This window comes from Macrobrachium rosenbergii, unplaced genomic scaffold (genome assembly GCF_040412425.1).
Source record: "Macrobrachium rosenbergii isolate ZJJX-2024 unplaced genomic scaffold, ASM4041242v1 13875, whole genome shotgun sequence".
NCBI classification, from domain to species: domain Eukaryota; kingdom Metazoa; phylum Arthropoda; class Malacostraca; order Decapoda; family Palaemonidae; genus Macrobrachium; species Macrobrachium rosenbergii.
In genome coordinates, this window is record NW_027100719.1 from 659568 (window position 1) to 672077 (window position 12510).

Below are 12510 nucleotides of genomic sequence, written 5' to 3' on the forward strand. Positions count from 1 at the left end.
CCTCCCCACCTCCCCTCCCCTCTCCCCCTCCCTTCCCCTCCTCATCCCTCCCTAAACCCACTTTCCTGGCCTCCCGTCTCCACCCTCCTTTCCTGTCTATTTTTATATTATATTGAGTAATACGAGTATTGGATGGTACAAATATGTTGGTTTTTGAAGATTCTGTGTTATTGCATTTTCTCAAGTTATACAAATGGGAGTAGGCTAACGAGTGTATGACCTTCACCCCTATTCACCCAGTACAGTACAATGTGCCTACTACGACGATCTCTGAAATCCTTTACCCCTCGAATCAACGTGCTGGCTACGACCAGGTAAGATAAGGCAGCCAAAATTAAATTACAGCGTAACCAACAACCCGGTTTAATTAACGCTACCATATAGAGTGGTAAAGGAATTATGAAATCGCTCTCTCTCTCTCTCTCTCTCTCTCTCTCTCTCTCTCTCTCAAACATTCTACAAGCATCACTCAAAATGCTCCATCATTCCACAGGCATCTCTCTCTCTCTTTCTCTCTCAAACATTCTACAAGCATCACTCAAAATACTACATCATTCCACAGGCATCTCTCTCTCTCTCTCTCTCTCTCTCTCTCTCTCTCTCTCTCTCTCTCAAACATTTTGCAAACATCACTCAAAATGCTCCATCATTCCACAGGCATCTCTCTCTCTCTCTCTCTCTCTCTCTCTCTCTCTCTCTCTCTCTCTCTCTCCCGTGTATTAAGTATCAACATAGGCTGAAAAGAGATGCTAACAATGGAGAATATCACAGGAACTGTATTCACAGTTTTCGCCACTATCAAAGAACAAAAATATCCACGCCATCACTCTCGATGTTGATAATGACGGGACCTACAGGTTTGTGAATGTCGTCCTTTGACCAGTACTCGTCCTCGAAGGCTCTGCACCGCCTCACTGTGCCTTCACCACCCCCCCACCCCACCTCTCTCGTTGCGTTAACCTCGGCTTCTTCTACCCTGGCCTGCAGATCTGCCCAAGTGAACCGCTGCAATGCGGAACGCACAGTTTTTCCAAATCCAGTTAAAAAAAGTCACAGGTAAATAAGTTACAGGAAAAAGTCACTTTAATCTTTCTTAGATAGTGACCCCCAGGGGTTTTAACCCGGTATATATCCACCTTTGTGGCGTGTTTAGTACAAGCCCATTGAGGATGACCGTAAAAACATAAACAAAAGGCTCTAGATATCATAAAGATAATGACCCCCAGGAAATATTGTGAATTTTTCACCGTGACTTTATTACCGGCCACCATAAATTAATGTGACTTTTTCCCCTGTGACTCTTTTCCTATCCAAAATTGACTTTTTCCCTGTGACTTTATTACCGGCCACCGTTTTTCCACGTATCCCCAGACCTGCTCACTGGCGTTGAGCTCAGGATGAGCAGGTGGCAGCCGGACGGCGTCAGGACCCCATGCACGGGTGGCGGCGTCAGTCTGGTACAGAGGTTGTGGGCGGTTCTGCTTACAGACCTGCAGCAACTCAGTGCGTGTGGCGGGGGTGGCCGGCAATAAAGCCACAGAAAAAAAGCCACAGAAAAAAGTCACAATTTTGGCTAGGAAAAAGAAGTCACAATAATTTATGGTGGCAATTAAAGCAATTAAAGTAATAAAACAGATCTTTCCTAGATAGTGACCCCAAGGGTTTTCGGGGGTCGTTATCTAGGACTAATATTTCTTAGGGGTCATTATCTTTGTGATATTTACAGTCTTTTGTTTACGTTTTCACGGTCATCCCCAACGGACTTGTACTAAACACGCCGCAAAGGTGGATACATACCGTGTTAAAACCCTTGGGGGGCACTATCTAGTTGAGAAAAATGTGACTTTTTTTTTCCTGTGACTTTTTTCCCTGCGACTTTTCTGTGACTTTTTTACCTGGATTCGTGGCGGGAATGGTATCTGACGGCACGTCAACCATGTCACGATCTCCGCTCTGATGGTGGAGGTGGTAGGGCAGCGACTTTCCTCACTCAACTTGTTGTGGTAGGGAGCATCGTCGAGCACCAGCAATGCTGGAAGGAGCTGCGACGCCAGCCAACTGACGAATAGGTTACTGTTCATTTCTCCGTGGTGGTCGTCACCAGTTTTGTGTTTTGCTGGGAAGCACAAAAATGCGTCCTCAACGAAACTGTCAGCTGTCTGTGCCCACAGCAACAACCACAAAGCGCTCCCCTTCTCCAGGCGGGACCTGACGACTGTACGCAGTAGTTGCACTGGTCTTGGCTGTGAGGCATCCAGCCACTCGCTGCTGGGGATGAATCCTCGTGGTAAACCACGTTTCATCAACATATACCACCTGTGTCTGCCCCTCCTTCCGATGATATTCGTTGAGTGCTCGGAGAGCTGCCAATGCGCCAGCATACAATATCAAGGGACCCCTTTCTTACATACATTTTCCTGCTGTGTGGTCTTAGGGCGAAACCCCATGTTGTGTAGTAGCCACACCGCTGCTTTCAGTAGGGGTGATGGTTTTCCGGAAGTCTTCCGTCAGCGTGATGGTGGTGAAGGTATGTTGTGGTTTACAAAATTCAGTAAGTACATAGCGGCGAATGGCACCAACGGCAAAACTGTCAAAGACACTTGGTGTGGCGCTGAGTGTCGGTGTGCCAGGTGGTGTTGCCGGGTGGCGTTCTGTCCCAGGACCTGGGTTACGCTGTATAAGTGAACACCCTGATCTAGCCTTAATTCCCATGATGTCTGCAACGCGACCTTAAGGTCAGTGTGGGCAGAATACGTACAGAAGCATGCAAAAAACAAAAAAAAAAAAATAAATAATAATCATAATCTGTTAAGCAGCCGTAGAAAATGAACGAATATCACAAATTTTTTTTATAAATATATATTTTGCATAGATAGTGACCTCATTACTAAAACTAGAGTAGCAATTATTGATTGGATAATGGTGAGACTCTGTTATATATATATATATATATATATATATATATATATATATATATATATATATATATATATATAATATATATATATATATATATATATATATATATATATATATATATATATATATATATATATATATATATATATATATATATATATATATATATATATAATATATATATATATATATATATATATATATATATATATATATATATATATATATATATATACACACACACACACACACACACACACATATATATATATATATATATATATATATATATATATATATATATATATATATATATATATATATATAACTCAAGGGTATGATCGATACAAAGTAATATATATGATAGAGAGATAGATATACTGATTGACTGATTGACCAATATGCGTGTTTTTGCGTGTGAGCGTGTATGGAGATTCACTTTCCTATTGGGATTAATTTAGTATTTTATTGTCCAGCTTTTTCCATTGTGTATAAGGTTAGGAGTCATTACAAATGCATTTTGCAACGACGTGGACAAAATAACATGGCGGCCATGACAGCGATGAAAAATCCGTCTGCATCAATGACGCCGTGAGTGTCTTACTGACTGTACACTGCAAGTGCTGCAGCCACACACAACCCCTATCTTTATGGTATTGCCTGACACATCCCCGTTGGAATAGTGCCGTCAGTGCACCTCATGCGGTGCACTCTAGGCATGACTTTAGGTTCTTGCAGCGTCCCTTTGGCTAGCTGCAACCTCTTTCATTCCTTTTACTGTACCTCCATTCCAGTTATCTTTCTTCCATCTTGCTATTCACCCTCCCCTAACAATTATTACATAGTGCAACTGCTTTGAGGCGTTCCTTCTGTTACGCCTTTCAAACCTACCTATTCTCAATTTCCTTTCCAGCTCTGAATGCCCTCGTAGGTCCCAGTGGTTGGCCTTTGGCCTAAACGCTATATTCCATTTCCTATTACCTGACACTCCAAGGATACTATTAACAGAAAACGATGGGAAAAATCAACCATTAATATGGTCGTTAGGTCAAACCTCACTATCCTTTCCATTATGAACTCTCCATTTATCTGCTGGTATTGAAAAATATCATGGAAAACGGTATTTTATTGCATATTGTAAATTACAGAGAAAGTACTTGGGAAGAGATGAGAAAAACAGCGATAAAAACAAAAGAGTCCAGAGAGGAGGGAGGGAGGGAGAAGGAAGGGATGGGGATAGTGGGCGACGTTCGATTGCGTGGATTAGTCCAGCTGACTCATGCGACTTTGCCTTTAAAGTCAGAGTAAACGCCTTTAACTAGACAAGGCACTATATTACTGAAAATTAGAGGAGGTGTCTTGTACACTGTGTCAAAGCACCATTTCGATCAAATGATGAGTTTGAAAGATTGAGAAAAGCGACGACTCGCGGTCCTGAAAAGGACAGTCAAGTTCTGTTGCTCTTTGTGGCTGAAGAGTCCAACTGACCAGGTTGGCGAAAGCTTCCTCATCAGAGAGAATATTATCATATCAATATAAGTAATGGATATTTTCACCTATTCTGAGATCACCAGGGATGATTTGTTTCCTTATACATGAATTAATTTTAATGTTCACATAAAAGATTTTATAGTGAAACATCAAACTAAAGAAGAAAAACAAGATCCTCAAAAAGTTTATCATAAATTACAAAGGTATTGATATATGAATTTAGTCAGGCTATTCTTTAATATGCCAGACGTGATTATTTAAAAAACCGTTGTGACAGAAATCTGTAAAGAAATTCTCAAACTCCATTGTTCATTCAATTCGGTCATCATTACTTTACAGCTTATTGTGTACTACCCAGGGTGACTGAAGGATTATATCCATTTCTGTTTGTTTCAGATCTTGAGTGGTGCTTTCTATCACCATGATTTGAGAAGAAAGGCACAGATAGATAAACTCCCTTCCTCAGGCAGGAGAGAGTGAGGAAGAACAGAACAAGCCCCTCTTTGGAAGATGCCGCCGTTTTGTCTACAGATTTTCCAATCAAATAGAGGAGCAAGTCTGTGATGAAGGCTGAAAAGATAAGTACAAAAATTTCCCATAAAAAATACGGTTTAGCTGCTGAAAACTCTTTTACAAGATAATTAAAACTGTATGATTGTTTTAATGTGACACTTAATAATGAGTAAACATTCTAGATGCATTTTGCGTAACTACATGCAAATATATAATCATATATATATATATATATATATATATATATATATATATATATATATATATATATAGCTATAAAAATATACATATATATTTACATATATATACACACATATATATATGTATATATATAATATATAAATTATATACATACATAGATGTATATGTGTGCATTTGCTATGTGTGTGTTGATATATATGTTATATATATATATATATATATATATATATATATATATATATGCATAATATATATATATATATATATGAGATAAAAGATAGAGAAAGAGAGAGTTATGCTCAATCAGAGAGACCGAGAGAGAGAGAGTAGAGAGAGAGAGAGAGAGTTATATATATATATTTATAAATATATATATATATATATATATATATATATATATATATATATATATATATATAATAATCAAAACTACAAACGTCCTTTAATATCCAATTCACTCTACCTCAGAAATAATATATTTTCATATATGTTGTTACTGAAGGGGAATTTTAGTTGATAATAAGTCCACTGTCCCGTGGGGTCGAACCAGCGACGGAAAGGAATCAGGACTACAGTGACACACTAACGCAGTCGGCCACAACCAGAGGTATAAGTGAATAACATCTCCCATCATCTCACCCGTCGAACTCAGGTGTTTTGCGTTTGGACACGATATCCACCCACCTCTTCCATGTTGACCGTGTAACGTTTGTCGCACGTAGCCATAAAATATGACTATTTATCACATCACCGTGATTCATATACAATCAGTAAAGCTACAAACGTCCTTTAATATCAATTCACTCTACCTCGGAAATAATATATTTTCATATATGTTACCGAAGAATTTTAGTTGATAATAAGTCCACCGTCCCACAGGTCGAACCAGCGGCGGACGAGGAATCAGGACTACAGTGACACACTAAACGCAGATCGGCCACAAGAGAGGTTAAGTGAATAACATCTCCCATCATCTCACCCGTCGAACTCAGGTGTTTTTGCGTTTGGAGACAATATCCAAAAACCTCTTCCATGTTGACCGTGTAGTGTGTTTGTCCTTACGTAGCCATATTATGACTATTTATCACATCACCGACTGCGTTAGTGTGTCACTGTAGTCCTGATTCCTCGTCCGTCGCTGGTTCGACAGGGGACAGTGGACTTATTAACAACTAAAAATTCCCCTTCAGTAACATACTCAGTCTGAAATATATTATTTCGAGGTAAGTGAGTGGATATAAAGGACGTTTGTAGCTTTCTGATTGTATATGAATCATGGTGATGTGATAAATAGTCATAAGGTGGCTACGTGCGACAAACGATAATATTACAGTCAACATGGAAGAGGTGAGTGGGTATCGTCTCAATTCGCAAAACACCTGAGTTCGGAGGGTGAGATGGGATGGAAGATGTTATTCAGCTTATACCTTATGAACTAAAAAAGTGTGTCACTGTAATCCTGATATCTTAAATCGCTGGTTGACCCCACGGACGGTTTATTATCAACTAAAATTCCCCTTCGGTAACAATATGAAAATATATTATTTCCGAGGTAAGAAGAGATTGAATATTAAAGACGTTTGTAGATGGCATTCTGATTGTATAGGAATCGCGATGATGTGATACAAAAATATATATATTATATATATATATATTGATATATATATATATATATATATATATATAATTATAATATGAACATATATATATATATATATATATATATATATATATATATTTATATATATATATATTACCACCCTTGAAACAGATTTAAAAATATTCCGTGTGGGAATATGAAACGTGTCCTGATCAATTCTTTTCTCAAAACTATCTGTAATTATATCTGGGACTGATGGTAAAAGGCAGGCAAAGTGTATCAGTTTTTCAAAATTATCTAAGGAGATATTATTTCCATTTATCCATGGAGAGTTTATCATAGATTTCTTTAACTCACCTACTGCATCAAATAAACGAGGACTGTGCGCTATTAATGAATCATTACCTTTCTTAGTTCTGATAAGCGTTCGTAAACTCGCGGTCAATCGCAACATACAACGCACGTAAAAATTCCTGAAGTTCTTTCCAAGTTTTACACTTTCTGAACCCAAAACCTTGTGCTCGTTCTCCGATGTCTCCTTTGTCTAGATCCGAAAGCCTTTGCTTCTCTCAAAGCATTCGCACCCGAAAAAAGATCTTCCTAGAATTCAGATAATTATCTACTGATTCAATAAATGTCTCTACATTTCTGAGTTAATTTCCATCAACTAGTCCCTTAAAATTTGTAATGCCTGCATTAAAGTTCGTGAGCCTGTGACTCACAACTGACTGTGACGTCCCTTCGTCTGAGTCTTCCATTTTGCTGAAATATTGACGACCCAATCTTAACAACATAGGAAGGAAGAAAGAAAACGGGAGAAAAGTGAAAGTTAGCCCTCTCCTAAAAGAAACACAGAAAATGGGTACTCAACACTCTGCCAACAGAAAACGGAGCTCTGTGCAACGTTTGACGTCACCATCTTGACGAAGAAGCAGACAACAAGATAGGAGTGATTTTTGTAGAATCATCATCCTTTTAATTAACTCACAATCGCCACTAATCACACTTATTTGTGTATTTCCTTAACCCAAAATTGCTCTAGATCTCACCCACATCTATTTCACAATTCCCCACTCACGAATATTTGAATAGAAACAGAAAAAAAAGAATTCCCCATGTTAAACACGTAATCTCGACACGTTTATCACATCCGCTCTTCTAAGACTAATCATCCATCTCTGCCCGGGGCCAGTCTATGCCTTGGGCATCAACGTTACCAATTAGTCTATTTAAAAAAAAATCGAATTAAAGCTTCCATGCTGCTATCCTATTCTAAACCATCTAACTTTCCCGCTGCTATTATTTTTACTTACACGCTGCCACCATATTTATCTGTTACCACCCTTGGAAACATAAAAATATTCCGTGTGGGAATATTACGTAACGCTGCCTTAGCGATCTACCTTCAGGAACGGCATGGTGTTTCGACCCTTTTTTCTCTCTCTCTCTCTCTGAACTCGCTTCGTCTCACGCATTCCACATTGGGTCATCTAAGGAAAATGCAATCTTTCCTATAAAAATAGATTTATTATTTAAAGCAACCCAACAAGTAATGAATAAACAAAGCAAAGATTAAAATGCATCATAAATGAAATTGTCAAGTAAGAATAATCTAACTCTGACTAAAAAAGTCTCATCACGGCTAATGGCCTGTATATCCAAAAATTCTCACATATTCCATTATAGACTTTGTAAAGTCTAGTCTCAAAGTCTCCCACGTAAAATAATAGACATTGCAAAGGTTTTGCATCTGTCTTTATCTATGATCACACCAACATGATAACATCATGTCCTCTCACTATATTCTCATCACACCACCACCATCACCAACACAGACATCTGTCAAAAAAATTAAACACAAATAATACTTCTCCCATAAATATGCAAGTGCAAAACATAATAATGAAAAGTCTAAAATGCATGAGTAAATACTGGAAAAACAGAACACAATAAAATAGAATATTGAAATGGTAAAATGCTACATCCACTTCCACACAAGTTCAAAAATGTCTTGAAACATGGTAAAAAACATAAGTCCACACTTCACACAGAAAAACGAAGAGTCTGAACTGTACCTTATTCTGCCAATTCTAAGAGCTTGCAACACTCAAAGATAATGTCTTCACGATCTCGCTCTAGCTCCGCTAATGAACGATCGAACTAATTTTAGGGCAGAATTAGACACAAAATCTAGATTTCTAATGTACGAACTCATGTACGCACATTCCAACTCGGTCATAAAATTGCTAAAGAGCCAATATCGCGTGTTCATCACATTAACTGCAGATGTAACGAAGTATTTGCTGAATACAACGATTCTGCAAGTGACGGGTTGCCCCAGTTCCATCTCACAGCTACTAACTCCCTTTCATCACACTATATAACATAGTAATATTAAAGCGACCGTATTTTCTGAAATAGTGCTCGGCCACCCCATAAGAGCGTCTTGCTCTCCTAATGGCAAACTAAAACAAAAGTGTATGTATAAAACACAACAAATAGAGCTATGCTCAATTAGCAATGTCTACTGAACTGCAGTTTTAAGTACTGCTCTCATGAAGTACTTGCAAAGTCACTAGGGTCATTTTCTTAGAGCCCTTGCATTTAGTCTTACAAGCACAAATAAAGTGTTTGACTACTCCCACAACAAGAATTATCAGTAAAATAGCCACTAGAAATACCAAGATGGATGGCATAAAATATTGCTGATACTCGACCAACAACGGATCATTGTCTTCTTCTAACGGTGGAACAGTTATCGGCACCCCTGTTGAAGGTACTGGAACTACATCATGATCATTATGCATATGACGCATGAATATCTTCTCTGATCTTAAAAGGAATTCGATACGCTGGAATATATATGGGATTTGTACCTTTCTCTAGGCGGATTGAATGTTCTAAAACATCCGTAACTCCTAATTTATCTCCCTTCAAAGCTATAATATCTAAATATTCTTTCAACACTTTCTCTACTTTATCTGAATACTCGGAATAATTAGCTTTAGCCAAATGTTCGTGAAGAACTTGACTTCTGAATTGTAGCTCCTCACTGGGAAACATGTTACCGTCTCCACAAAAACTCACTATCTTATGTTCTTCCTTAAACTAATTCAAAATCAATTACGTAAGTACCCTTGTGATATTTTTCACTGAGTCTTGATAGTTTACTAATTCTACTGTAGTTCGCCTGCGACTGAAACTTCATTTACTGACACCGTACTCACAACGTCTTTGAATTTCTGAGTTCCTCAACAACGCATACTTGAAAGGAAACTTTTTCTCTTTCACCGACACTTTAATCAATGTAGGAACTCATGGGTGCAATTCAATATCTTCTAACAAAAATCCTTTGAAAGACTTTTGTGGAATGTCTTCATTCTCTAATAAATGTGTTACACATGTCTCAGACTGCGTCTTGGGTTTTCTCAAGTTTTCTTCATGTGTATATATGGAACAAAACAACCTGGCTCACCTATTGTAATCCCTGAATTCCCGTAAGAATATTGATGTTATGTAGCATACAAGAAGGGTGTCCTAGCAAAACCATTTCACCTAAGGCTAATCCTTCTATGACCAAAAATGGTTCTACTATTATCTTTCGACCGATACTAAAAAGCGTAAGAGATGACGAACCTAAGATATTCAATTTTTCTAAACATCGTCATCACACTGTCTCATTAGTAGGGACTAATTTACACTCTGGAAATTTTGAGTGAAAACGATCAGCATCAATTAGGTTAACTGAGCTACCAGAATCAATGAAGTTAGAAATTTCAATGCCATTAGAAAATCCACGTTCAATCGGCCTAGGTTCTGGTGATTCTAAGACCTGATTGCTCATTATCCTGTGTCCGTCTTCGAACTTATCTTGTGAAAATTCTGATGTTCGTTTGTGTACCTAGAACTTGCATCATGTGGAATTCTTCTGTCATATCTATTAAAACTACCACGTGTTTTCCCTGAATATTCTCTCTTCTTTGTGGCTGGGCAAAATCTCCACCCATGGTCTGAAAGATTTGCAAGCTGAACAATATCTCACTCTGCAATTTGATTTACTATGTCCTATTTTATCACAATTAAAACAACGAATTGTTGTTACTGATCTCTGACAGTTTTCTTGATTCCACTTTTTGAAAGACATGATTTCACTCCTGCATCATTTCCTAGATTTGAGGAATTTGCATTACTCTGTGGTTTTGAAACTGTTGCTGAAATTTTAGCACCTCCCTTCACAAAACTACTGTCTAGCATCGGACATTTTGATAGATTTTTGTTAACCTGTGCAAACAAAAAGGATTCATCTGTGTTCTGATCAATTCTTTTATCAAAACTATCTGTAATTATATCTGGGACTGACGTTAAAAGGCAGGCAAAGTGTATCAGTTTTCAAAATTATCTAAGGAGATATTATTTCCATTTACCCATGCAGAGTTTATCATAGATTTCTTTAACTCACCTACTTCATCAAATAAACGAGCACTGTCGCTATTAATGAATCATTACCTTTCTTAGTTCTGATAAGCGTTCGTAAATTCCGAACAGCGCACTCACGGTCAATCGCACCATAACCCTTTCATTACGTAAAATTCCTGAAGTTCTTTGCAAGTTTTACACTTTCTGAACCCAAAACCTTGCTCGTTCTCAATGTCTCCTTTGTCTAGATCCAAAAAGCCTTTGCTTCTCTCAAAGCATCAGCGCCACCCGTAATCTTCCTAGAATTCAGATAATTATCTACTGATTCAATAAATGTCTCTACATTCTGAGTTAATTTCCATCAACTAGTCCCATAAAATTTGTAATGCCTGCATTAAAGTTCGTGAGCCTGTGACTCACAATTGACTGTGACGTCCCTGCGTCTGAGTCTTCCATTTTGTGAAATATTATACGACCCGATCTTACCAATATAAAAGTAAAGGAAGAAAACGGGAGAAAACGAAAGTTAGCCCTCTCCTAAAAGAAAAACAGAAAACCAGGGTACTCAACACTCTGCCATCAGAAAACGGAGCTCTGTGCAACCTGTGACGTCACCATCTAGACGTAGGAAGCAGACAACAAGATAGGAGTGATTTTTGTAGAATCACCATCCTTTTAATTAACTCACAATCGCCACTAATCACACTTATTTGGGTATTTCCTCAACCCAAAATTGCTCTAGATCTCACCCACATCTATTTTCACAATTTCCCACTCGAATATTTGAATAGAAACAGAAAAAAAATTCCCCATGTTAAACACGTAATCTGACAGACAGCCTTGTTATCTCACCCGCTCTTCTAAGACTAATCATCCATCTCTGCCCGGGGCCAGTCTGTGCCTTGGGCATCAACGTTTCAATTAGTCTATTTTAAAAAAATCAATTAAAGCTTCCACACTGCTATCCTATTCTAAACCATCTAACTTTCCCGCTGCTATTATTTAAACTTACACGCTGCCACCATATTTATCTGTTACTACCCTTGAAACAGATAAAAATATTATGTAGAATATTACATAAGCTGACCCTTAGCGATCTGCCTTCAGGAGCGGCATGGTGTTTCGACCCTTTTTTCTCTCTCTCTCTCTGAACACTTCTCTTTCAGTCTCTAACATTCCACATTGGGTCATCTAAAGGAAAATGCAATCTTTTTCTATAAAAATAGATTTATTATTTAAACAACCCAACAAGTAATGAATATACAAAGCAAAGATTAAAATGCATCATAAATGAAATTGTCAAGTAAGAATAATCTAACTCTGACTAAAAAGTCTCATCATGGCTAATGGCCTGTAAATCCAAAAATTCT